Below are 25,747 nucleotides of genomic sequence, written 5' to 3'. Positions count from 1 at the left end.
TAAATGGAAATGAGAAGGAACAGTCATAAGAGTGAAATGCCTGCAAGCTGCATGGAAACTTTTTAAAAATACCATAATAGAGGCTCAAACTGTATGTATACCCCAAATTTAAAAAAAGAAAACAGTAAGAGGACCAAAAACTGCCACCATCGCTAAGCAACAGAATAAAGGAGGCAGTTAGAGGTAAAAAGAGATCTTTTAAAAACTGGAATAGAGGATGTTTTGGAATAAATTAATATATTAAACAGTAGTAAATCACCAGGACCAAATGGTATTCACTCAATAGTTCTGAAGAAACTTAAATATGAACTTGCAGAACTTCTAACTGTGGTAGGTAACCTAACGCTTAAATCAACCTCTGTACCAGATGACGGGAGGACAGCTAATGTAGCTAATGTAACACCTATTTTAATAAAGGTTCCAGAGGCAATCCTGGCAATTACAGGCCAGCAAGCCTAACTTCAGTGCCAGGCAAATTAGCTGAAACTATAATAACGAACAGAATTATCAGACACGTAGATGAATAGCATATGTTGTGGAAAAGTCAACACGGCTGTGTAACGGGAAATCATGCCTCACCAATCTATTAGAATTCTTTGAGGGGATAAACAAACATAAGGACAAGGGGGATCCAGTGGATATAGTGTACTTTCAGAAAGCCTTTGATGAGGTCCCTCACCAAAGACTCTTAAGCAAAGTAGGCAGTCATGGGATGAGAGAGAAGGTCCTCTCCTGAATCAGTAACTGATTAAAAGACAGGAAACAAGAGGAAGGAATAGCTAGTCGGTTTTCACAGTGGAGAGAGGTAAATAGTCAGGTTCCCCAACAATCTGTACGGGGACCGGCGCTGTTCAACATATTCATCAATGATCTGGAAAAAGGGTAAACAGTGAGGTGGCAAAGTTTGCAGTCAATACACAGTTACTCGAGTTCATTAAATCCAAAGCGGAGTGTGAAGAGTTATAGTGGGAACTCACTAAACTGGGTGACTGGGCAACAAAATGGCAGATGAAATTCAATGGAGATAAATGCAACGCCATGAACTTGAATAACCAATTCACAACTGTACATACCGAATGATGGGGTCTAAATTAGCTGTTACTACTCAGGAAAAGTAGTTGCATCTTAAGAAGTGAGGTTTTTTACCCACAAAAGCTTATGCCCAAATAAATCTGTTAGTCTTTAAGGTGCCACCAGACTCCTTGTTGTTTTTACTCAGGAAAAAGATCTTGGAGTCGTGCTTAGTTCTCTGAAAACATCTGCTCAATGTGCAGTGGCAGTCAAAAAAGTTAACAGAATGTTAGGAACCATTAGGAAAGGGACAAATAATAAGACAGTAAATATCATAATGCCATAATATATATCTGTGGTACACCTACACCCGGAATACTGTGTGCAGTTTTGGTTGCCCCATCTCAAAAAAGATCTCATAGAATTGGAAAAAGTACAGCGAAGGGCTACAAAAGTTATTAGGGTATGGAACAGCTTCCATAGGGAGAGAGATTATAAAGACTCAAACTGTTCAGCTTAGACAAGAAATGCCTTAAGAGAGGTATGATAGAGGTCTATAAAATCATGAACTGTGTGGAGAAAGTGAATAGAGAAGTGTTATTTACCCCTTCACATAACACAAAAACCATGGGTCACAGAATGAAATTAATAGGCAACAGGTTTAAAACACAAGGAACTACTTCTTCACACAACGCACAGTTACCTTGTAGAACCGTTGCCTGGGGATGTTGCAAAGGACAAAAGTATAACTAGGTTTAAAAACAAACACCCATATAAATTCATGGAGATTAGGTCTATCAGTGGCTATTAGCCAAGATGGTCAAGGATGCAACTCCATGCTCCGGGAGTCCGTAAGCCTCTGAGTGCCGGAAGCTGGGAGTGGACCACAGGGATGGATCACGCGATAAATTGCTGTGTTCTGTTCATTCCCTCTGAAGCACCTGGCACCGGCCACTGTCAGACTACTAGGCACGATGGACCACTGGTCTGACTTTGTATGGCCGTTCTTATGACGAAGGTACTCATACCTAAGCCACCGCATGCAGGAAGTGCTTGTACACAGGATCCCAGACGTGTTACTTTTATGTCTAGGTCTCATTCTTTCAGAATTATTTCCCAGTTTTTGATGTCCATGCAACCTGATTGAGAGTAAAAGAATAATAATAATAAAAATAATACTCAGCTGAAGCAAACCAGATGAGTCAACTTTAGGCAGGTCACTAGGAAAACATTCTCAAGAGGGAGATTAATTGGACAAAGGAATAGACTGGCAGGGAAGGTGCTTGGTACATCATCACTGCAAATTTTAGAAGAGGTTAGACAGACTGTTTGCGGTGATAATGGAGATCAGCCTGGACAACTCAAGTAGTCTTTTCTGGATCTGCTTTCCAGGACTGTTACTGTCTCTCCACAGAAAGTGTGCATGACGTACAGTGGGAGTAAAGAGCTGCAGAAGAGGGATTATAGGGGATTTAATGAAGTTAAGATCCAAGTATTTTTGTGTATTCAGATACACACTGGTATGTAGCACATTCTAAAATAAAATATTTCATCTGAATTTTGCTCTTATTAATGGTACTACTGAAATACTCCAGCCTCTTGGGATACATATTATACCATTCTGCTCTGTGTAATACTCCTTACGCTACAGGGATACACACATACTGTATTTCTCTCCATATTTAGAGCTGGATGTGAGCCAATAGCTATATAAACTCAGAAGCAAAGTCTGGAGGTGTGGAGTACACTCGATTGTCTACACACAGTCAATATGCAGTGACTGAAAGACAGAACATGTAGTTAAGAAACCTTCATACCAAGGGAGTCAAGTCATCCTGCAGAGAGAGCTGAATTACATTTTGAATTATTGTCTGTGAGTTGGGTTAAACCTATGGTTACATACGTCAAGCAATTAGCAGCAGAACTCCCACTGATGTCAATGGGAAGTTTGCATACTGATCAAATATAAAATATGAGATTTAGAGACAGTGTAAGCCAGTGGATAAGGCACCAGACTAGGAATCAGAAGACCTGGGTTCTATTCACAGCTCTGTCTCTGACCTATTGTGTGACCTTGGACCTTCATCTGTTTGTGACTTTCCTTCCCCTCTCATCCTTTGTCATTGGATGTTAAGCTCTTTGGGTCAGGGACGGTCACTTGCTGTTTGTACACCGACTAACACTACAGGAGCCTGAGCTCAGTTGGAACTTCTAAGTGCTAATTTAATATAAATAACCTCACCACCATCTCCAGGGCATATGGGAATAAAAGCGGCTCAGGAAGTATCTTCTTTGTGCCAGTTCTATCGAGGGAACCACTCTGTACTTTGTCCTGAGGCACAAAGATCCTTGTACCATAGCAATACCTTGGAACTGAGTTACTGTTTGTTCATCACCTGTCAAGAACCTGGGTGAAGGGAGGCAGGACCAGTGGCAGGAGCTTGGAATCCAGGAACTGAAGCCAGGGGTCGGAGCCACTATCAGGGTCAAGAGTCAAGCTGAGAGTCAAGCCGGAGTCAGAGTCAGGGGTTAAGCCAAGGGTCAAAGCTAGAGACAAAGTCAGGAATCAGGCCAAAGGTCAATACCAGGTATCGGGGGGCGTGTGGAGTTCTAGGGGTTGATTGGGAGTCAGAACCCAAGTCAGAGCCGAGGTCAGTATCAGGAGTTCAGAAATAAAGTAGTAAGGTGGTCATGGCATTTTACTAGAGATCCGCATTATTCTCTGTACACTTCCGGGGACACCCCATGGGCTTACTAGGGTCAAGGAGTCCATAAGGGACTACTAAAACCAATGTCAGTCAGCTCACTCGATGGGGAACTTCCTGTGGTAATCAACTTCTGTGGACTGTGAGTTGTAGGGAGTGGCCAGATTACAGCTGACACCAGGTGGCGATGTGGGCATGTTGATTGCCTGGTAACCTGCAGGCCCGGATTCAAGTCCCACCAATCTGTACAAGCATCTTGTTGTCATCTCCAACAACAGTAGGAGAACACGTTTCCCTTCAGGACCTCAACTATTTCTGCCCTTTGTTTCTCTCTTTTTACCAACCTTGTTTCTCCCTCTGCTTTTCATTTCTTGCAGCAATCTTCAATTGCCCCTTCCACGTCCCAATCCCACTCAAATCATCAGCATTTTCAACTTCCAACATTTAAAGAGCCATCATTAGGCTGCAGAGTTAACACCCCAATGAGACTGAGAGTTCAGGGAGCTCACATCTCTTAGAGTCATTCATTCAGGCTGCCTGCAGACTCAGGGAGACAACACTGCATCAGTTTAAACTCAAGTCAGATTTGGAACGCATTCGTTGCAAACAAGAGAGCTAAAAATGTGGTTTTTATTTTTAAATCAATCTCTTTCTTTGGAATCTGAACAAACCATGGGGCCGCAAACATACATCAAGCTAATGGTCAATGGGCTGGATCCGGGAGTTTGACGCCACTTTTTTACACTGTTCAAACTACAGTAGTCAAGTCCAAAAAATCAGCCTGGCACTCAATGCAAAGCCACAGTCCTCCTGAACAGCGCCAAGAGACACAAGGGCACAGCCGACAGTATGGCAAGAGAACCTCCGGAGGCCATGTCAGCTGTTCATAGGAGGTTAACATTAACGAATAAAACTTTTTTATAATAAATAATGTAGTTGATAAGTATGCTGCAATTTAACGCATATCACATTAACTACAGAGGATCACATAAGATACTGCGTATAGGTTAGCTCTGTACCTGCTTTGATCAGAGTTGATCAAACTCTGAGTTGCTGCAAATAGCTCATTCAATTACTGAAAATTCACTGAGTTAGAGAATTTTTGAAAACAATATTATTCTGGTTTTAAAGAATCCAACAATCCTTCAGTGGGGCCCTAGAGGGAGAGAGGCTGTTTAAAAAAAGAAATACATTTATCTCTGGAAATGCTAAGAAACAGGATTATTTATTTATTTTTTTATATTTAAGATTAGCATTTCACTTTGAAGCCATCAACATCCTATCAAGTCCTCCAGGAAAGGAACGAAACTCTCAAGATGTCAAAATAAGTCTTTGAAATACAGGCTCATGCTTAATTTTCACATGAATACACTGCGAGTGAGTCAGACTAGATAGATAAAACAAATGTAAGGTACTTATATGGCCCTGTTACTGTAGTATCTCAGCATCATCTTTATTTATCCTCACTATACCAGTAAGGCAGTGCTATTACATCCACTTTACAATCAGGGAATGGAGGTACAGAGAGACTTGGCCAGGGACATCCAGGAAGTCTGTTGCAGAGCAGGAAACTGAACCCAGGTCTCTGGAGTTGCAGGTGATGTTCTACTAAGTCGCCTCTATTACCTGATCACAGAATCATTTGGGTTGGAAGAGATGTAGTGGGGTCACCTCGTTCACTCTTCTTGCAGCAGGGCTTAATTTCATTTTTGTCGTCTGATGTGGGAAGAAAAACAAAATTCCAGTCTTTATGTTGGGGGGAGGTAAGATACGAACATTTTAGGGATGAGGTTTTATTTCCTGGTGACTGCCAATTAAACTAACTAGCCCCATTGAAAGGACTGATATCTGAAAATCCTAACTGTGCTTTCCCCATTAAGTGCTTGTCTACACACAGAAATAACCCAGAATAGATCCCAGTGGGAACACTCTTATTCCACACTAAGAGTGTTTTTGTGCACTTCAGGTTAGTCCACAAGTGGATTAAGCTAACCCACACAAAGGTAGTCTTAGTGCAGAATCAGTGTCCACCTGGGGAGCAGCTGTGGAATAGCTACTGTGCTTTAAATTCACACTCTAGCTTATTTCACATAGCTTCCCCGTGCAGACAAGTCCTAAGATAAACAACTCACTTCTCTCTCGTCTCTAGATCTCCTCCCAATTATCCTCTTGTTTCTGTGCATCTCTTTCCCTGACTCTTAACCCAGGCATCCCCAATCCCTCTCCCATCCAGACAGCATAGGACCCATCCCAGCATCTTCCTCCAGCATGACTGCTGCTCTGTTCTGTAACTGATGGGAAAATATGCACTACAGCATAGTGCTGCTTCCTTATTTTCATTTCACTGGCATGGTTTTCAAGACTGAAACATTGCTCAGGCTCCATAACAGGCCTCGGTTCACCTGTATTGTCACAAGTGACAACTACAGAGATGTGAACTGTAAAAATAGAAGTGTTTCTTCCATCTGAAAGAACTGCCTACGCTTCTCTCATATAGCGGAAGGATGGTGCAATGCTGTTTCTTTGTTGTTGCCCTAGCCTGGGATTTGACAGAGCCGGATTCAATTCCCTCCTCTGCAACAGACTCCCTGGGTAACGTTGGGCAAGTCACTTAGCCTCCTGGGCCTCAGCTCCCCATCTGCCCAATGGGGATAATATCCCTGCCTGGCCTCCCACGAATGCAGTAAGGACAAACACTTTAAAAGACTGAGAGGTCCTCTGATACTTTGGTAAGGTGGCTACCTAAGAACCTTCAAGAGAGAGCTCTGACAAGATACGGCCTTGTCCCAGTCTGGCTGTATTCCCAAACTCGTGAGAAGGCACTCGTTCATTCATCGCACATCTCTGGCTTTACGTTCACAGAGTAAATGCAAATGTACATTCCACAGGAGTCTGTAGAACTAGGGAAAGGAGCACTTGGAGTTCATACACAGCCAAGACCCCAGACTTAACCTTCTAATTTTGAAAACTGATTTCTCAGTTACACCTCTACCCCGATGTAACGCTGTCCTCGGGAGCCAAAAAATCTTACCGCGTTATAGGTGAAACCGCGTTATAGCGAATTTGCTTTGAGCCGCCGGAGTGCGCAGCCCTGTCCCCCGGAGCACTGCTTTACCGCGTTCTATCCGAATTCATGTCATATCAGGTCGCGTTATATCAGGGTAGAGGTGTATCGCCCATCAACAGTAATGATGGCCTCACAGGTCAAAATATCCAACGCATTTCCCAGGATTTGTTGTTAGTTTTTTGTGTCAATGCAATAAGAATGAAAAGCTGACTCCTGCACAGCCAGCATGCAAACTCTGCCATTTCTTCCCAGAAAGCTCACTTTCACTCTAGAACAGTCAGGTACATCTGCAGTCACATCTGCCCTGTCCTTGTCTGAGCCTGGCCTGCAGCAACAGCACTCTATGAAAAGAGGTTGGGTGAAAAACCCAGCTTCCTGGCCACTATTTCTGCTCGCAATAGAAAAGGCTGTGTAATACGCTCTCGCAGAGCACAGAATGGCTGCCATGTGTTAGTGTGTACCAGTAACTCCCAGCTGTGTTAAGTGCTTTGGAATAACTGAAGGTGAAAGATACAAGAGAAAACAAAATTCAGTACTATTCTGCCATCGATCCAGTTTAAAACTTACCAAAAACCCTTATAAAAGTGATGCTAGAATTAGCAATATTCACCTTCCAAACACAAACATGTATTTGGATTTCATCTCTGCGCTGAGAAGGGAAAAGAAAGTTTCTCATTTCATATTTCACAACCAATCCTTCCCCATATCCACTTCATTCACAGCAATGTGTGATTAATTTCTTACTGACTGATCCATTTCGCAAAAGTATCAAGCTTATGTGCTTATCTGATTGATGGCTATGGAGACCAACACTGGGGTGGGGGACAGTGGAGCAGATAGCTGCAGTCAAAAATTGCTGAGATAGAGGACAAGGAATTCAAAACCACCTCCACTGCCAAATTTAAAGTTATCACTACCCAAAAAATGGGGAGAAAGAAGATGCCCGCCACGATATCAAAATACATTACACAAGGAGCACTATACTAATTGGACTGGGTAGAAGCATCGAGGGAAGCTGGCTTGGAGTGGCCATCCTGTGTGATTCTGGAGTCTGTCTCTGCCATGTAATTTAGGCTTAATGTGTCAGACAGAACATGGGTGTCTCAATCTTGAGTATTTCTAAGGCCCCTAGAATTATGGTATCTAAACATCAACTACAAGGTCTTTTCTTCTGCCCCAGCAAGCTAACAAAATCCAATCGTACGTCCTACAAACACATTCTGAGAATCATCATGGTTACCTTGCTATGGGCACCTTTTCAAGCAACGTGTATTCTCTTTCTTTTTAGAGCTGTGTTCTGATTGGAAACACAGTATTTATTCCAGCTCTAGCATAACCACAGGCTGATGCAGTAACCATATCACTGCTTCTCATTAGGATGCCATCCCTCTGCTGATTCACTCTAGTTATCTCACTTTGTTTTCTGCAGTCAGACTCTGGGCTGATGGCTTCAAGAATTTTTTCCACAACTTTCTAAATCCTTTTCCTGGTCAGTGCATTGCGTAACTGTCCCATTTAATACTCTGTATTTCAGTGCTTTGCACTCACACTTACACAAATGTATTCAATGTACTGTCCCTTTAAAGAAACATAGTTCAGTGGTTTGAGCATTGGCCCGCTAAACCCAGGGTTGTGAGTTCAATCCTTGAGTGGGCCATTTAGGGCTCTGGGGCAAAAAAATTGGTCCTGCTAGTAAAGGCAGGGGACTGGACTTGATGACCTTTCAAGGTCCCTTCCAGTTCTATGAAATAGGTATATCTCTCTATATTATATTATATTATATTACTCTGAAATGGGCTGCCTTGTGCCTCCTTATTTTCTTACAGCTATTAGCACTTGTGTAGGAAAGGTCTATGCAAGTAATACGCTTCCCACAGTTGGAATTAAAAAAAAGTGCGGAAAATACTCTTAATCTTCTGTTACTTACTGTAGGAGGTACAGGGATATTTGTCTGTCTCTGGGAGTTTTAAAAGGTTAAAAAACAGCATTTCAGAAAAAAACAGAGGCACTTAGAAAAGCTACAGTGAAAGCAGATAAATTTATCAAATAATCCAGTTATCAAAGCCATTCATGAGTGTGGTCCTCAAGAGAAATGGGAACTCAAGGGAGCAAACTCACCAATGAGAACTGATGGGGGAAAGCGACAGAAGCAGATACTCCTGAGAGACACTCCCCACTGCAGCACCTAAGGGGAAAGGGACTTAGATACCACAGTCATGAACATGGCAAAAGAACATAAACAGGAAGAAAAGCCTCAACCTTTTCTTCCCTGCCACCATTTTTTCTTGAACTGGAACAGCTTGCTACTATTTCCTTTGACCAAGAAAACTGTGATGCAAAGTAACGTAAGAACTGAAGGAAATCAAATTTGAGAAAGAAGAAAAGACCAGGTATGTCCTAGGTGTTTCTGATACTCACCTCATCCCACTCTCAGCCCAAACCCAAACTATACCCTGGCCTCACTCTCTTTAGCACTGAATGCAGGTGAAAACAATTAAAACAATGGGCAAAAAAACTATTTGATAGTAAAACAGTGTAGGCACATAATACAACATTCAGTGCAGACGTGGTGACACTTGCCAAACTTCATCTAAGCTCCTTCTCTATATAAGGAGCTCTTTTACCCATAATACCATTACTTCTTATCCAGGCTAATAACCTTCAATGTGAAACTTATCAAATCCTATTTGGAAATTTAAGTAAGCGATATTCCGGACATTTCCCTACTTCAGAAATAATACCTTGAAAGAACCCCATGCATTTACCTATATATATCTATATCTATCTATCTATATCTATATCTATATATCTATATCTATCTATCTATCTGCTAACAGGCCAAATATTTAATCTACCATTTGCATTTCATATGATAAGTTGTGTCCTGTAACACTTTACTCCAAACTTCCTACCCCACCACCAACTTTACTCAGCGTAAGAATCTTGTTACTATAAAAGTATACTTTTGTACAGTGCAAAATCAAAACCAGTGCACAGGTGGATTCATCCTTCAAACAGAATGATTCGTCAGCCCTTATTTTAAAAAACACTGAAAATTATTTGAAACATTCTATGGTTTGCCTCTCTAAATATTACAACAATTCTTCAGAATCTACAAATGGTAGAACCAGTCATCTCCCTGACAAGGCAAAGTTCATCCCCAAGGGCAAGATTTGAAACATTTATTTGCCATCTAATAGCCTGAAAACTATGCCTACTAGCCCGGGTGAAACACACCTGTGCAACCACAACACCCCAGCAATTTAGAGGCACAGTTGCATACCGTATTTAACTGTAACACTATTCAACTTCCCACTTAAATTTCCTTAAATATAGTTTATTACTTGGACAGGGCAAATAGCAGAAATTAGGAACATTTCTTTTCTTCAGGTACAAAGGTCTGAATTACAACAAAATGGGTTTTCAGCCTTTTGCAGCTCTGGGGACAGAAGCCGTCTGGTCAGTCACTGGCAATAGGAGAATGCTACTCCCTCAAAGAGCTTGCCAGCTGAGACAACTTCCACAGCCAAGTAAAATGTTATGCTGACATTGATAACGTAACTAATGAAAAAACACACTGGATTAATCTGAATTAGAGCATAAATTCTTATTATGAAGGGGCCAATCCTATCACCAAAATCAAATTAAAAAACAGGGAGGACTGAAAGGGATCCCTGGACCCTACTACTGTTGCACCATCCAGCTGGAATGTTTGTTTATTTTTCCAGTGTATTAAGGCCCATAGATTTGTTACAATGGATTTTAATCACCAGTGTGACACGAGGGTGGGATATAGCCTGTAACTACATACAGAGATGAGTTTATAACACTTGGTGCTTATACACTGAGGTACTACTGCAGGGAGAATCTTTCTGAAGATGGCAGCACTGACCAAAGCTTCTAGGTCTAGTCTACAGAATCTAAAGAGTATATGGATTGATTATGTAGCTGTTTTGCAGACTTCTTCACCCAGGATACTGTTCTGGGTGAGCCAGCCCTGAGTTTAGATTGTGGCATTACGTGTTTTGCTTTGTGTCCCTCCCAAGATCCACATGGAATTGGAGGATTTTGAAGCATTTGCCTTCTACCTGCTGGATGGTACAACACAAAAAAAGGAACTGGATTTTTGAGATGACTATCTGATTATCACAGAACCTGAGGGATCTGTGCTGATCCAATGGTGCCAAAAATTATCCAACAGGTGCTGGGGCTTGGGTCAAAAAGAAGGTAGTACTGTATGATAAGAAGTTCATCCTGAAATACTACTCTGCCTTGACAGCCTCAAGTCCATATTAAAGATGAGGGTGCTTCAATTTGGTCTTTTTATGCACAAACTCTGGGCCTTAAGCTTCTTGGCAAGTTGCCAGCGTGACTCAGTTGAAAATTTTGTCACGTGTGCTTGAGTGTCCAATTTTTTTAATCACTCACTGGAACAAGGAACTCCTCCCCTACCACACCAGGATGCTGGACTCCTCTTCTAGGTACCTGACAGTCCTCTATCCAGGGACACAAAATAACTGTTTAACAAATACACTTTTTCCAAATCTCCTGCTTCCTACTCCTATCACCATCATCAGTGGACAAGCTTCCCCTGCTACCGTCTGTCTGCTCTGAATATATCTGAAGTCCCCTTTTGAAGTCAAAATATTCTTAGCAATTAGATCTTCCCTGTTTCTTTTTGCTTCTCTCATTATCCTTTTAACTGCCTTCTGCTTATTTTAACAGATCTTTCTAGCCTCCTCTTTACCAGACTGTTTATACTTTTAAAAGCCTGCTGCTTACTGCTCCTAATGCTGTTTACATCACCACTTAACCACCTCATCTTAGTTGTTGCCTTTTTCCTAGTTTCAGACTTAACCAGGGGAATTTATTCTGTAATCTCGTCCATGGTTTGTAAATACCTCCCATATTTTTGGAGCCCTGTTCCCAAGCACCTGGGAATCCTAATGGAGCTTATTATAAGGTATTAGGGATTCCACGAGAGTCCATTTTCTTACATCTTGCTTTCCACACACTTTTGCCCAGTACTTAGTAGCATCACTGTTGCATTAGGAATACTACGCTGGTTATTAATAACTGAGTCCTAGGCGTTCCCTAACTTCTACTTTCATCACGACTGTTTTCCACAATAAAAAGGTAGTGACACGTTCGAATTGTTAGAGGAGGCAAATTTGAATTTCATTAGTTACATCTACAATGAGGGAAGAAACTGTTGTTGGGACTCTGGTTTAATGAAACGCGTCTGTGGCTACACGTACAATGGTTTAACATGTTCCTACAGCAACATGGATTGTTAGAGGCATTTCGGTGCAGCCACACACAGACCCTGTGCAACTGCCAGGCTGTTCCAGTACATTACAAGACTCTGGGGCACCTATCACATAGATTCATAGAGTTTGAGGCCGGAAGGGAGCATTAGATCATCTAGTCTGGCCGCCTGTATAACGCAGACCATAGAATGTCACCAGTTACTCCGGTATTACGCCAAATAACTTGGGTTTGACTAAAGCATAAATTGTGCTTAGCTAAAGCACATCTTGCAATAAACCATCCAGTCTTGATCTGAAGACATCAAGAGATGGTAGTTTGCTCCAATGGTTAATCACCCTCACTGTAAAACATCTGTGCCTTAGTTCTCATTTGAATTTGTCCGGCTTTAACTTCCAGCCGCTGGTTCTTGTTTTGCCTTTCTCAGGTAGATTAAAGAGCCCTTTGGTACCCAGGATTTTCTCCCTGTGAAGATTCTGATATACTGTAATCAAGTCACCTCTTAATTTGGGTTGCCAGGCGTCAGGTTTTCGACCGGAACACGTGGTCGAAGAAGGACCCTGGCGGCTCTGGTCAGCACCGCCGAACGGGCCACTGATAATTGATTGGCGATCCTTCGATTCGAGGATGATCTCTGTCACGGAATTACATATAGGTCCTGAGATGACTCAGGAGTCCAATCCTGGAACTGCAAATCCTCCCGCAGTAAGACCATTAAAAATCCAATCTGCGGCGCAGCAGGGGCCCGGGGCTAAGGCAGGCTCCCTGCCTGCCCTAGCTCTGCGCAGCAGCAGCTCCCAGAAGCAGACGCCAGGTCCTTGCAGCCCCTAGGTGCATGGGCGACCAGGGAGGCTCTGCACGCTGCCCCAGCCCCGAATGTCAGCTCCACAGTTCTCATTGGCTGGGAACCACAACCAATGGGAGCTGCGGTGGGGGCACCTGCAGACACAAGAGCAGCACGCGGAGCCTCCCTGGCCACCCATGCGCTAGGGGCCACAAGGACCTGGCAGCCACTTCCTGGGAGCTGCGGTAAGAGCCGCTGGGACTGTGAACCCCAAACCCCCTCCCCCCACACCCCAACCCCCTGCCCCAGCCCAGAGTCCCCTCCTGCACCCAAACTCGCTCCCAGAGCCCACACACCCCCAGCATCTCTGCCGCAGCCCTTAGCCCCCTCCTGCACCCCAAACCCCTCATCCCCGGCCCCACCCCAGAACCCATGCCCCCAACCGGAGCCCCCACACACACCCCAACTCCCTGCCCCAGTCAGGTGAAAGTGAGTGAGAGTGGGGGAGAGCGAGCGACGGAGGGAGGGGGGATGGAGCAAGTGGGGGGCAGGGCCTCAGGGAAGGGGCGGGGCAGAGAGTGTTCAGTTTTGTGCCATTAGAAAGTTGGCAACCCTACTCTTAATCTTCTTTTTGACTGCGCTCTTTGAGTCTCTCATAGGAAGGTATTTTCGCCAGTCCTCTTATCATTTTCATGGCTCCTTTCTGAACCCTCTCCAATTTTTCAAAACCCCTTTAAAAGGAGGATGCATATTCCACTATCAGCCATTGACAGAGTTAAAAGCATCTCCCTACTGCTACTCACTACTCCTCAGTTTACATCCAAAGATCACATCAGCCCTTTTTGACAGATTGCACTGGGAACTCATTTTGAATCACCTGTCCGCCATGACTTCGAACAATCCTTCCCAACGTCACTGCTTTCCAGGACACAACCCAATACGGCCTGCATTTCTTGTTCCTAGATGTGTCACTTCGTATTTAGTTGTATTAAAACACACCTTGTTTCAATTGACTTAGCTTACCAAGTGATGCAGATCGTACTGTAGGATTGCCCTGTTCTCATTATTTATCATTCCACCAATCTCTGTATCATCTGCAAATTTTATCAGCTGTGATTTTATATTTACTTCCAGATCACTGATGAAAATATTGAAGTGTTAATCCCTCTGGAACCTACACTAGAAACACCCCCATTCGATGATGGTTATCAACTACTTTTAGAGGTTTGTCAGTTAGCAAGTTCTTAATCCATTTAACATGTGCTTTATTTATACTGTATAATTCTGACTTTTTATATAGTGTTGTGAGGTACTTAGTCAAACATTTTACAAAAGTCTATGTATATTACCACAGTTACCTTTATCTAACAAATGTGTAATCTCAAAGAATGAAATCAGGTTTGTTTGACGAGATCCATTTTCCAGAAAACAATGTTGACTAGCATTAATGATATCCTTTAATTCTTTATTAACTGAATCTAGTATCTGCTTTTCCATGATTTTCCCTGGGATGGATGTCAGGCTACATGGATCTATACATACCCAGATCACCCCACCTGCCCTTTTTGAATATTAGAATTACATTAGCACTCTTCCAGTCTTCTGGAATTTCACCAGTATTCCACGTTTTATTCAAAATTAACATCAGTGGCCTCTGATCACCTCACACAAATCTTTTAGAACTCTTGGGTGCAATTTATCTGTGCATGCTGGTTTAAAAAGATGTCTCTCTAGGAGATGCTGTTTAACATCCTCATTAATTACTAATGGACTAGAAAGCAGTTCATCCTCATGTGATACAAATACATCCTCCTTCTTCTTTCCAAACACAGAACAGAAATACGTATTGAACACTTCTCCCTTTTCTGCATCATTAACAATTTTCCCAACTGTATCTAATAATGGGTCTACATTGCTAGGATTTCTTTTGTTCCTAACATATTTAAAAAACCTCCTTTGTATTGTCCTTAGCCTTGCCATCCATGGATTTTTCCCTGATGTCGCTAGCTTCTTTTATCCATTTTCTATTCTTCATCATTTCTAACTTTTATTAATTGCTACCACGTCCCCTTTTCCCCATGTGTAAAGGTGTGGGCAGTCCCTGCACACTCTCTTGCAGACAAGTGTGGTCCTGTGGGTGTGCCCCCAACTTTGCTGTCCCAGTTGGGGGAAAGTATCGGTCCCTTCAACAGCCCAGGGCAAGGAAAAGCCAACACACACTGAATGTTCCCTTTTAATACGGTCAGAACAGGAGCAATTACAATTCACAGTTCATCAGATCCTCACCTTAGGCTCCCAAACTTAAGGTTCACAAACAAAGTGTCTAGTTAGGCCAGTCTCCTAGAACTTGAGAGAAAAGGACCACCACCACCACCCACAGCAGCGTGCACAGCTTTTACTGTCCTCTCTCTTGCTCAGCTTCCTCTTCCCAACCCTCGGGCCAGGCGGGACCTCCTTGATTAAATCCCAGGCTGTCCCAGCTGTAAGCTCCAGCCTGTCCCGTAAAAGGATAGAACTCTCCTTCACACCAGGTGTTGTATATTGCTTTTTTATTTCTAATTGCTGCCCACACTGTGCCACTGAACCACTGCTGGCTTTCAGCCAAAGTTGTCTTCTTTCTTGATTGTGCTATTGTGGCTCTTTGGACTCCTAATAAACTCTTTTTAAGGAATTCCCAATTTTTATTCACATTTTTCTGTCTACATTTTTCCTCCCAGTCAATTTCACTCATCATTTTCCTCACTTTGGAAAATCAGAATTTTTGAAGCAGCAAGAATATATATTACTGGTTGGGACTGTCCTCTGTTTGCCCATATTTAATGTAATTCCCTGGACCCTAAGCAACCACCAACTTCCAATCCAGTGATTAATTAACATTAATCTGTCATAATGAGGTCCAAAATATAGTTACTTCCATGTTGGCTCCAAAACCTTTTGTGTTAGAAAACCATCATCTAGAATTTTTAAAAATTCAAATGATGTTTCACTACTGGCTGTATGTGACCACAGGCATATGTAACCCAAATTAAAGCCCCCACAACACAATTTTTCCCCTTACACATTAAATAGTTGCTTTATGAGTAGGGCTGTCGATTAATCGCAGTTAACTCATGCGATTAACTCAAAAACATTAATCGTTATTAAAAAAATTAATTGCGATTAATCGCAGCTTTAAATCGCACTGTTAAGCAATAGAATACCAATTGAAATTTATTAAATATTTTGGATGTTTTTCTACTTATTCAATATTGATTTCAATTACAACACAGAATACAAAGTGTACAGTGCTAACTTTATATTATTTTTATTGCAAATATTTGCACTGTAAAAATGATAAAAGAAATAGTATTTTTCAATTCACCTCATACAAGTACTGTAGTACAATCTCTTTATCGTGAAAGTGCAACTTACAAATGTATTTTTTTTGTTACATAACTGCACTCAAAAATAAAACAATGTAAAACTTTAGAGCCTACAAGTCCATTCAGTCCTACTTCTTCTTCAGCCAATCGCGAAGACAAAAGTTTGTTCCCATTTATGGGACATAATGCTACCCGCTTCTTATTTACAATGTCACCTGAAAGAGAGAACAGGTGTTCGCATGGCACTTTTGTAGCTGGCATTGCAAGGTATTTACATGCAAGATATGCTAAACATTCGTATGCCCCTTCATGCTTCAGCCACCATTCCAGAGGACATGCTTCCATGCTGATGACACTCATTAAAAAAAAAAATGTGTTACTTAAATTCATGACTGAACTCCTTGGGGGAGAATTGTATGTCGCCTGCTCTGTTTTACCTGCATTCTGCCACATATTTCATGTTATAGCAGTCTCGGATGATGACCCAGCACATCTTGTTTGTTTTAAGAACACTTTCATTGCAGATTTGACAAAACGCAAAGATGTGAGATTTCTAAAGATAGCTACAGCATTTGACCCAAGGTTTAAGAATCTGAAGTGCCTTCCAAAATCCGAGAGGGATGAGGTGTGGAGAATGCTTTCAGAAGTCATAAAAGAGCAACACTCTGATGCGGAAGCTACAGAACCAAACCACCAAAAAAGAAAATCAACCTTCTGCTGGTGGCATCTTACTCAGATGATGAAAATGAACTTGCATCGGTCCGCACTGCTTTGGATCATTACTGAGCAGAACCGGTCATCAGCATGGACGCATGTCCTCTGGAATGGTGGTTGAAGCATGAAGGGACATATTAATCTTCACGGCATTTGGCACATAAATATCTTGTGATGGATGCCATGTGAACACCTGTTCTCACTTTCAGGTGACATTGCAAACAAGAAGCGGGCAGCATTATCTCCCGCAAATGTAAACAAACTTGTTTGTCTTTGCAATTCGCTGAACAAGAAATAGGACTGAGTAGACTTGTAAGCTCTAAAGTTTTACATTGTTTTATTTTTGAATGTAGGTGGGTTTTTTTTACATAATTCTACATTTGTAAATTCAACTTTCATGATAAAGAGATTGCACTACAGTACTTGCAATGCGGGAATTGAAAAATACAATTTATTTTGTTTTTTACAGTGCAAATATCTGTAATCAAAAATAAATATAAAGTGAGCACTGTACACTTTGTATTCTGTGTTGTAATTGAAATCAATATATTTGAAAATGTAGAAAACATCCAAAAATATTTAAATAAATGGCATTCTATTTTTGTTTAACAGCGTGATTAATCGCAATTAATTTTTTTTAATCGCTTGACAGCCCTATTTATGAGTAACTCATCCTGTTCTCTAGTTTGATTCTGTGGTCGTAACGGACTACTCCCCACACAATACACCCTCCCCTCCTGGCCCAGGCCATGCATGTTAACATACACATACACATACATCCACATACATTCAAGATCCTGTGGTTCTGAGCTATCAGTAATTCTACAACACATACTAGTGCCTTTAATGAAAAGCTCCCCCCCAACCCCTCCTCCCCCCCAGACGCAAACACCCGCCTTGTACCCATTCCATCCTTCCTAAACAGGTTATAACCAGTGACTTTAACATTCCAATCATACCAATCACCCACCAGGTTTCAGTAGTGCCAATTATATTATGTTTCTTCTCATCAATGAGAATTTCCAATTTGCCTGGCTTGCTAACCAGCCCCTAACACTGGTATAAGCAACAGTTTCCAGGACTCAACAGGTCCAGAGGCATCTGGGTACTTCCCAAACAAGGGGCACTGGATTCTGGAACGGAGCTGGGAGGCCCTGTCTGAATCAGTGCCCCTGCAATGCTCCCTCATCTCCCCACAGCTGTAGCAAAGGGACAGACTTAGGGCATGTCTACACTTGCCATTTAAAGTGGGAAAAGTCCCTTTTTCGTGCATGGGAGCATCTATACTTGCCAATTACTTTTTGCAGTGAAACTCAGAAGTTTCACTTTCAGCTCTTACCGGTGATGCTTTTGCAGTGATGTGCAACTGAAGACGCGTTCTTCCTGTTTACAGAGCTTTTGGCCTCTGCAGGATATCCCACAGTGCCTAGGTGACCACTCTGGCCAGCAGCTCTGCTGCTCTGACGCCAGGTAAACAGACGCCCACCCCTCCTCCTGTAAATCCCCGGGAACTTTGAAACTCCCCTTCCTGTTTTCTTGGCAAGTGCTCACTTATCTGGCCAGGTGACAATACCTGCTCCAGGGAGCAAAGGATCCCCTGCTTGGAGCAATGCTGAGCTACTGGAGCTGATCAGTGTTTGGGGAGAGGGGGCTGTACAGGGACCCAGGATGCCCCGTGATCACCCACCCCCCTTCCCACAAGACCTATCGTCAAAATGGAGAGAGCTGCACTGTGGGATAGCTGCCCTCAGTGCGCTGCTCTCATCGGCAATGGAAGTGCTGCAAATGTGAACCCTCTCTGACGCCTGTAGAAGTGAGAACACAAACCAGCGCTTTTCTTTCACTGGTTCCCAATCACCGTTGAAACTGACAGCGCAAAAACTCTGCAAGTGTAGACATAGCCTTATTATTTGTTATTTGGGGCTGCGCAGGATACAAGTACAGAGACAGTCTCTGTCCTGCAGAGATGAGAGAGACCCAGATTAGACAGGGCACCCAGGGAAGGGAAAAAACATGAAGTGCTATTTTTTCATCTCATTTACTTATTAACTCATAACTCAATGACCTCATAGAAAAAATGAGTCCTTACTAGGAATTTGATCACAAAAGGGGTGATGGCTTGGCAAACTTGTATTAGAAGGTTATTCCATCTATGGGGACAGTATGTAAAAACACCACAGAGACAAGGTGAGAGAAAGAAACAAATTGAACCTGAAGCTGACAGAGTCAAGGTGATAGGCAGGGCAGAGTAAGAGACAAGATATGGCCATCAATAAGTTTAGGCTTGAAATTACATGATGGTTTCTACCCATCAGAGAAGTAAAGTTCTAGAACAGCCTTGCAAGGGGAGCAGTGGGGGCACAAAAACTGACTTGTTGCAAGACTGAACTTGATAGGTTTAGTGGGGTGATCGTATGATGAAGTTGCCCACAATGGCATATGGCCCATCTGCAACTGCTATTAGCAAATATCTCCAGCCGCCAGAGATGGGACACTAGATGGGGAGGGCTCTGGGGTACTACAGATAATTCTTTCCCAGGTGTCTGGCTGGTGGATATCACCCATGTGCTCAGGATCTAACTGACCACCATATTTGAAATGGGGAAAGAATTTTCCCTCAGGTCAGACTGGCAGAGACCCTTGGGGGGGGAAGGGGGGGAGGAAGGTAGCCTTCCCCTGGATCACTGGGCACAGGTCTCTTGCTGGTTTGAACTAGAGTAAATGGTGGATTCTCTGTAACTTGAAGTCTTCCAATCAAGATTTGAGAACTTCAGTAACTCAGCCAGAAGTTATGGGCCTACTACAGGAGTGGGTGGGTGAGGTTCTGTGGCCTGCACTGTGCAGTCAGACTAGTTGATCATCAGAGTCCCTTCCAGTCTTAAAATCTATGAGTCTGAGATAAAGCCTGGAGCAGAGTTTGTGCAGGACATTGAAACAGAAGACAGTAAATTATAACATGATGCAGTGTGTGAGGGAAAGTCAATGAAGGGTAAATTAATACAGATTCCTAAAAAGTAGAAAACAATTACATGATGCAATACTTCACCTGCTTTATGCAGAGTTTTCACTGGTGTTTAATCTATTATGTAGTGGCAGAGGTTGCTCCATGGTTAACGGGGTAGAAGCTACCTTTTCACTGTAAAACCGATTTTCAGCCTCGTAACTTCTCAACACAGAAAACAGTCTTCCTAAAATCTTGCATTTCACATCTCTTTCTACGATATCTTTATTCCGGAAGTTTGCTAAAAATCAGATAAAGAATTTTAAAGTTTTGGTTTCCTGAAAATTTGGCTAGAAAAAAAAATTTGCTTTTTGAAAAAAAATTCTGTTCATGATCTCTCTAAAATGGCTTGCTCTAGGAACTTCATATATGTTTTGCTATGTTGGTCTTGCTAAGAACAAGTGCCTTTCAGTATTTTTGGTAAGTTGGTGGGTGTTCTTGAAAAGTAAACATTTATTATTATGTAAATAAAATTGATTCAACTTCTGACAAGCAAAGCAGACTAAATCATTGTTCATATTTTAAAGAAACAATCATAATCTGGCCAGTCATTGAAGTTGGTCAGAAAACTTTGGCAGAACAGAAAGTAAAATGTATTATCCTAGAAGTTAGAATACTTAAAAATGAAAGCATCTACCAATAGAGTCTACCTACAATTATTGTTTACTAATTTCCTTTTTTTAAAAATACTAATGCACCTCTTGCAATATATTATAAAGTGCAAGGATTGTGTGTCTTGGAAAGAACTGGAGCCTAACACTTGACAGTCAGTCAAATGTGAAATATACAGAAGGAATCTATATTTTTGCTTGGAAAAAGTAAACATATTATACTGGCATTACCATTCTAAAATTATATTATACTCAAATTAATATTGTCTTCATGTAAGACGCCATTCCTGCAAAGGAGGAGGTATATGCTTAAATGTATGCCTTGTGAGCAATTCCACTGACTTCACATGGACCTACTCGTGTCTGAAGATAAGCACTTGCATAAATCTTTGCAGGATTGGGATCTAAGCGAATGCCCAGGGAAGACAACAAATGATTTAAAGTATCAAAGACAAAAAGATACATAGAAGTGAAAGTCAGATACAAATGGAAAATTCCTTCCTGGCTTCATGGATGGTAATCACATTTTTATGCTAGGAGCTGAAATTCATAAAGTTCTACGTATATATTTAATTAGGTTAATCTGTTCCATTTCGACATATGTCTACTTGCTGTAGTCAGGAACATTGCACATTATACAATTGGAATATTACATAATGAATTACAATCACAAATATTTTACTGTTTATGCTGGAATGGGGAGGCCTCAGAATTTTCTCTAAAATGAGAAAAACACAAGCTTCATGCAAACCAATATTCACAATACAACTGTTATTACAAAACTCTATCAGTAACCAAAAGCCAATAAGGTAACCAACATATACCTCTTCAGTAAATCTATTTCCCCCCAAAAATAGATATATAAATTAATAACAGATAGCATTATTTTTTTAAGAATTTAAGAATATGCATAAGTGTTTATAGGATCAGGGCCTTATTTTTTCTTGTAATTCTCCCTCCCACCCCGACTTTTATGAAAGATAACATTCTTTATGTCCACTAAATATGTTCCAATAGACTTACGTAACACCATCTTTCAGGCTTTCTGAAAGTCTACCTTTAGTAGTACAAATTGTATCATTACATTCATACCATTCATTAATTGATTTCGACCCAGAAACAAAGTCCTTTGGCTATATTTTGACCTTATGAACACAATTTCTTTGGTTATGAATGTGGCGACCTACAGAAATTGTGTGTGATTTGAAATAATTACTGGGACATGAATCTTTTGTAACTGATTATTGAAATATAAGAACACCACAATTTTTGCAATGAGAGTGTGAGGAGCACAGAATTACAATTATTAATATCATTAAAAAGCTGAACTTAGTAGATCTTGCAAACTAATGGTACATACATCAGAAAAATGTAAAAACAACCAGCAAAGTTAAAATGTTCTGCTTTGTCACCACAAAATGGGAGCAGGTGCCTATCTTAACTGGCTCTAAAACACAGTCCAAACATTACTTAAAGTCAAAACACAAACCTTCCTCATGGTTACACTTTTTAACAAAGAAATTATTAACAACAGATCAAAGTTCATCCCAAGCTTTCTTCCCAGGTTGCTTCTAGGATTCCTAATGCAGGACTGTTCAGTTCAATCTCATTCTCTGGGGCCAGTCCCACCACCTCTCATATCTGGGGGAGGTAGCTCATTATCTCATCAAGTGAGTCTGCAGAATCTACGTTAATGTCTCTCAGCAGCATCAATGACACCTGCTAAGAGTGTGGGATCACAGGCTAACAGCACCAGCCAGATTAAACTTTCACCACTCACTGTCAACCCACCTGACCTACACTGCCTAGGCAAATTCAACATTGCCTCCCAATAAGATTTTCAAAAATTATATGCAAAGATAAAAAAAAAATCTATCATACAACTCTCCTACTTCCCCAAACACCCCCAAAACTGAAAGTCACAAACAGAAAAAATGGATGATTTGCAACCTATAGATTAAAAAGCATCAGGCTTCAGTTTGCAGATTCATATTCAGACACAAGCGACTTTTTTCGTTTCTGAGCTATAAACTACCAAGGCAGGTTCACACACTTTAAAACAAACATGCTGTGTAGTCCACACACATGGCACTAAACAACATATGATATTTAGATGAGAAATCACCATAATGTGTCTTTTGGATTAAAGGAATTATTGCTATAGGGTTTCATTCCCCACTCAAAAAAGCCAAATAACTAATACCTACTGAAGAGGCATTAAGATGATAATCAATAAAAGTAACTTCGCTATTATCCACCCCTAAGATCAGTGTTTCCCAAACTGTGGGGTCACAACCCCCAGGAGATCATGAGATGTTGAAAAAAAGAGAGGAAGAAAGAAAATGCAAGAAAGTCAGGATATGTCCCCACTGAAGCAGCTTCTGTCCCGCAGGACTGGCTGCGCTTAGATCCCCACTCTGGGCATTGTGTCCTGGCTCCTGGTGCGTGCATGGGGTCACAGCGCCACTCACTAAATTTGGCTCAGCCTCCCCCCAAGTCTGGGGGGGCCAGGCCAAACCTGAGCAGCAATGCAACACAACCCTGTGTGCCAGGGGCCCTGTTGCAATGCCAGGACCAGGGAGCTGAGCCCAGCCAGGGGGGCTCAGTCTGCAACTCCCTCCCCCACCCAAAGGGGGCAACACCAGGAAAAAGTTTGGGAACCACTGCCTTAGATTATTAAATCTAATTCAAAGGGAAAAAAAATCCTGCAAACCTGTAGGCAGGCACTTAACTTTAAGCTCTGACTTCAAAAGGAGATTTCATAGGTTTAATGTCTGTAGGTTCAGGCCCTAGTTTACTTTTCACCATTTATTATTGTTAAGACACTGAAACTAAGCTAATCAATTTCATTTGTTTTTACCTCAGTTTCCCTTACTGCTTCTCATGCACTAATAGAATGCTGTTGATTTTGGTTTCAAAGCTTTGAAAGAGGAGGCTTAATAAACTTGTGATTTAAAAAATTAAAGTCTTTCCATTAATAATGATTTTTTTTTTATAAACAGAACTTAACATATTAGACCCAAATAATTTTAAAACACGTATTTGAAGGAACTTTAAAACATTTATTTTTAAAACAAATTCATTTTTTTAAGATACCGGAGTGTGCGTACACATAACCATTAAGTAAAAAATAAGCCTATATGGATTTTTTTTTTTTAAATTTCCTCCCAGGCTGAATCTAAATTTGAACCAACAATATTTTTTTAGAGCAAACTTTACAAACCATGCCTGAAAATAATGTTTTATGACCCCCGCTACCAGGACAACACTTATGTTGTTAGCTCATATTGTAGTTTTTTATCAAGAACAGCTTTTGATAATAAAAGATGCTCAGCAAACTGCTTCAGGAAAAACCTGCTCTACCTCAAAAAACCTTCCCTCTTAGTCTTTGCAAAGTTCTCAGTCAATAGCTGCGATACTAAAATCTCCCATGATAAAAGCTCTAGCTTTTATCTATCTATCAGTACACACACACACACACACACACACACACACACCTTGTTTGTCTGAAAAGAGACTTCCAGATCTACTTGAGACTTCCGGATCTACTTTCTCTAACTGCCCTGAAGGCCTACAACAAGATCCCAGAATTCCCTGGCTACCTTTATTATTGTTCTTCACTTATATGTCCAGACTCTCGGCTATCCCATCCCAAATATTGATAACCTTTCTCTGCAGATTCAATAGCTTCCATCCCCTATTCGCAGTGCTTTATTTTCCTCTATCCCTTGTAAATCCAGTATAAGGATATTTAAAATATCCAGTCATTTTTCAGCCTCAGCTATAGATTTTATTTTCACATTATACTGGGCCAAATTTTGATGTGATACAACAATTTGCAGTGAGGTAAATTACAACACTTCAAATACCCAAGGCTTAGTCTAACCTTAAAAGGGCTTTTGCTGATACAGAAATTTTGGGAGGAAAAAAAAACACAAACCCAAAACCCTATAGACATTGCTATACACCTCTACCCCGATATAGCGCGACCCAATATAACACGAATTCGGATACAACGCGGTAAAGCAGTGCTCCGGGGGGGCGGGGTTGCGCACTCCAGTGGATTAAAGCAAGTTCGATATAACGTGATTTTTTGGCTCCCGAGGACAGCGTTATATCGAGGTAGAGGTGTACCAGCAAAAGTTTTCAGTCTAGACCTGGCCTGAGACTCCTATGACCTACTTACATCCACTTCACCAATGTGTAATGGTTTTTCTACACTACAGTTTTTACTTCATTAATTGATTGCCAATTAACTCAAGATCATTAACAAGTTTGTAAAAGTTAGGCTGGATTCTCCCCAAACATTTGTTCCATGAGAAGAACATAAGAACGGCCATACTGGGTCAGACCAATCATCCATCTAGCCCATCCTGTCTTCTGACAGTGGCCAATGTCAGATCATTCAGAGGGAATGAACAGAACAGGCAACCACTGAGTGACCCATCTAGGCAGACAGCAAGTGTGAAAAATCAGGACAGGGGTTGGAGGGTAATAGGAGCCTATATAAGAAAAAGCCCCAAATATAGGGACTGTCCCTATAAAATCAGGACATCTGGTCACCCTAGACCCATCCTGTCGTCCACTCCCAGCTTCTGGCAATCAGACAGACATTGAAAAAGAAAGTCTAAGTCAGCGTAATATAAGGATTTTCTAGATGAACAGTGAGTGTGCAGCAAGCTGAGATGTAAATCTACAGCACCCTAGCAGTGTGAACCTTGCTATTGCGCACTAGAAGTTTCCCAGTGCGCTTTCACCAAATGCAGGTTAATGCACACCCAGGAACTTGGTGCTTAGTGCTTGAGAGCAGGGTCCATGCGGACAGCTAGCACAGCACACTACGGCACTGAAGATTTACACCTCAGCTTGCTGCGCACTATTTGTCTAGACAAGCCCTTACGCCCAGAGGGGACAGAAGGTGAAGGATCTTCAGAGGGTAAGTTAGACCAACATATGGGGTGTCTTAACTGCTAACAACAAAAGCAGCATGATCTCAACCCAGGTGAGCTAACCCACGTTAGCTGACTTGGATAAAAAATTAGGAGAGGGGACAGAGCAAGTTGAACTTGAGCTGGGAACCCAAACCAGAGCTGCCAAGTCTTCACTGCTATTTATGTTTTGACCTGAGTTAAGAACACACCTTTTTCTTTTTTTGCAGTGGAGACATACCCTGGTTCTAACAAAGGTTCTAACTTAGGGCTTGTCTACACAGGGAATCATTCCT

The 25,747-nt window shown here is 41.6% G+C and overlaps 1 long non-coding RNA gene across 1 annotated transcript; it reads right to left on the bottom strand.

Moving 5' to 3' along the window:
• Positions 1 to 5,144: 5,144 nt before the first annotated feature.
• LOC113407861 lies at positions 5,145 to 20,124 on the bottom strand. The gene is made up of 2 exons (XR_003370129.1): positions 19,958 to 20,124; positions 5,145 to 5,432 (listed from the first exon to the last, which is right to left on the bottom strand). It is a non-coding gene; the product is annotated as an uncharacterized LOC113407861 (long non-coding RNA).
• Positions 20,125 to 25,747: the final 5,623 nt, after the last annotated feature.

The sequence above is a fragment of the Terrapene carolina genome, unplaced genomic scaffold (genome assembly GCF_002925995.2).
Source record: "Terrapene carolina triunguis isolate 2854851 unplaced genomic scaffold, T_m_triunguis-2.0 Scaffold449, whole genome shotgun sequence".
In the NCBI taxonomy this organism is placed as follows: domain Eukaryota; kingdom Metazoa; phylum Chordata; order Testudines; family Emydidae; genus Terrapene; species Terrapene triunguis.
This window is presented reverse-complemented; position numbering and strand designations above follow the sequence as displayed.